Here is a 3,285-nt window from a genome sequence, read left to right on the forward strand (position 1 = left end):
GCAGACAGCATATGTCTTCTAAATGGGTGGTTTGGTGATTATGGTGCCACTGCATCTGTTCAAGTGAACAACCTTTACTAGCTTTGCCTGTAGACATGGCAGATAAGAGTCCATATGATATGGCCATACTCATACAGCATGGTCCCAGACTGCCCCCTATTGAAAGAAAACACACACTGCACATTTCTGTGCGTGGACTATGCATGTTTTTCCCCTTCGGTTTAATAGGCACCATTGTTTTAAAATATTTGGCAAGATTATGTCGTGTAGTGAAGTATTCATGCAGTAAGACATTTGTTGATAACTTCACAAGGTTTGAAACTACTTGAGCAAAAATGAATCAGAATGCCAAACACGTGTAGTCAAAAATCATTTAGCTGGGCTCAGTACATAATAGAGCCCAAATATTCAGGACAGGAGCCTGTTATCTGTTCATCTCATTCATAATTTTTCTCTTCTTTTTGAGCAGCCCCCCCCCCCCCCCATACCTTGCCTTCACTCAATAGATGTGTTAATAAGCCCCTCACAGTGATGTTATCTCACTCTCATTCTGGGTCCAGCTAGCGCTCCCTCTCTCTCTCTCTCTCTCTCTCTCTCTCTGTCTCTTTTGTCTGTGATAAGCAAGGCTGCAGTGGTTCATTGATTCAAGAGTGAGCTTCATTGTTAATGCTAGGAGGAGCCTGATGGTGGGAGATGTTATCCACACATCCCCCATTGAGCAGAGGTAGACCTCCACGTTGAACACACACACACATGTGTACGCGCACGCGCACACACACACACACACTCACACACACACACACATCACACACACACACACACACACACACACACACACACACACACACACACACACACACACACACACACACACACACACACACACACACACACACACACACATTCACACACTCACACCCACCCACACACACTATTCCATTTTACCAGGAATTACTTGCCACAAAAGATAAGTGTGTGAGTGTGAATCACCCTACTGAAGGAAATGTCCTAAATTCCAGCAGTACATTTCACCACAGAAATTAGAGTTATGGTCATGCAAATTGAAAATAACCTTCTCTGTTTTGGACAAAGTGGGGATCTGAATCCCCCCCTTAATCTGAAATGGCATGTTCCCTTGATAGACAGGAAACAATAAAATGCATCATACAAAGGGAGAAGGAGAAATAAGAGGTAGAAAAGACAAGAAAAGAAAAGAAAGTCATCATCACGCTTCAGAAAAAGTGGCCTCACTGAATCACCACTTAGAGACACCTCAACATTGACCCAGACCTTGTGTGGGTAATGCAGGAGATAAGCCAGATGAGGAGCACTCTCTCTCTCTCTCTCTCTCTCTCTCTCTCTCTCTCTCTCTCGTCTTTCGCTGTCTCTTCCTAGAATAGAATAGAATAGAATAGGTCTTTATAGTCATTGTCACAGGCACAACAATATTTGCTTTCACATCAGTGCATCATTCGTGAGTCTATTAAAAAATGATTTTAGAAAGAATAAATAGAAACATAAAGATACACACACACAAAGTCATACACACTCAGTCATTGCAATTGTGCTGTGAATTTTAAGGTAAGGTGTGTGTGTGTGTGTGTGTGTGTGTGTGTGTGTGCTCATTATTTGCTGCAGCCATTTTTCCTCTGATTTGAATTTCACTCTCAATAGATTACGCAGGACAGTTTATTACAAAGGCATGTACAGTACGTCCAGTGGTGCACATCCAGTCAACTTTTCCATTGGAGAAATGAAGGTTAAAGGTGTAATTTTCCTCTCCAAAATAAGTGTGGGAATAAAATTACTTTGACTCTCTACTGTGATCAGATGAACAGCTATATGAAAACAAATCGGCTATTTCACTGTAGAAGCTACGTGGTGCACAAGACTGGACGCACAGCTGTCCCATGATCCCATGTTATCGCTCTGTGTGGTGAACACTGCCATCTAGTGGCCTTATACTTCCCTGCAGTGGGTACACACACAGACTGGTTGAATCTGCGTATGTCCCCCTAAACCTTGAACCTTCAAACACTTAACTCATTATGTTAAAATGCACAGTTAAGTCAAGCTACAGTACAGTTATAGCTGGACTAAGTCATTTAACTGGACTATTATACTATGTTGTCCTTGTCCGAGTTTACATGCCCTCAAAAATACATCAAATCAATCTATTGATGAGGCACACATATCTTATTCAGTTACACAAGGTGGTGATTTTCCCCTGGATAAATAATTGAATAGCTGACATTACTTTATCAGACATCGTCAGCGACATCGCCTGCACATTCTGGGAATGTAAAATTGTGTATGAAATAAGGTGCAATAGTCTGAAGACTCTGAAGACAACCACGTCAGTCCAGACAGTATAGTCTTATCCAGAGATACACAAGCACACTGAGAGCATAGGCCAATATCAGTCCAATTGAGTGTATACATGCAGGAGGTATTTGGAGTTATAGGAGTTATATTGACTACTTAAAGTCCTTTGACCCCTAACACCCCCCCCCCCCCCCCCCCCCCCCCCTCTCTCATTTGTTAAGCGACCTTGGGTATTATGAAAGGCGCTATATAAATCCAAGATATTATTATTACTTAAGGAACACTTCACCGTTTTTTCATATTAAACTACGTTATTCGCTTAATTAAGATGAGTTGATACCTCTCACGTTTCAATGTGTGCACTCACTGGCTCTGGCACGCGGCGCAACTTTGATAGCACTTAGCTAGCCCAATGCATTCATTAGGATCCAAACAGAGATGAAGTTAGAAGTGACCAAACACCTCCATGTTTCCCATGTTTTTCCCTTTAAAATACAGTTACACGAGTAGTCACACGACCAAGTATGGTGAGACAAAATAAAACGTGGTGCATTTCTAAGCAGGTAAAAGGGATAACTATATTGTGTGGCGGAATAATATTGGGAGCACTTTCTGAACAGTAATATCCTCACTCCAAAGTGAAACTGATCGTGCAAGAGTGAGGATATTACTGCGCCACACAATATTGTTTGTTCGGCACTGTCTCTGTCTTTATGTAACGCGCTTTGGGTTGCACTCTGTGCACATTAAATGCGCTATAAATACATTTTATATACCTTACCTTACCTTACCAGACCCAGCAGGGCCCCCTGTGTAACCAAAAAACGAAGACCCTAGCCCAGCTCAGGCTGGAAATAGGGTGACCACCTCCAGTGAGACAAAATGTGGGACAAGTAGCATGGTAAAGAGGGACAATGTGGGACAGACGTAATAACTTTAAACTTAAGATATATTGCCAGA

Source organism: Sardina pilchardus, chromosome 23 (assembly GCF_963854185.1).
Source record: "Sardina pilchardus chromosome 23, fSarPil1.1, whole genome shotgun sequence".
NCBI classification, from domain to species: domain Eukaryota; kingdom Metazoa; phylum Chordata; class Actinopteri; order Clupeiformes; family Clupeidae; genus Sardina; species Sardina pilchardus.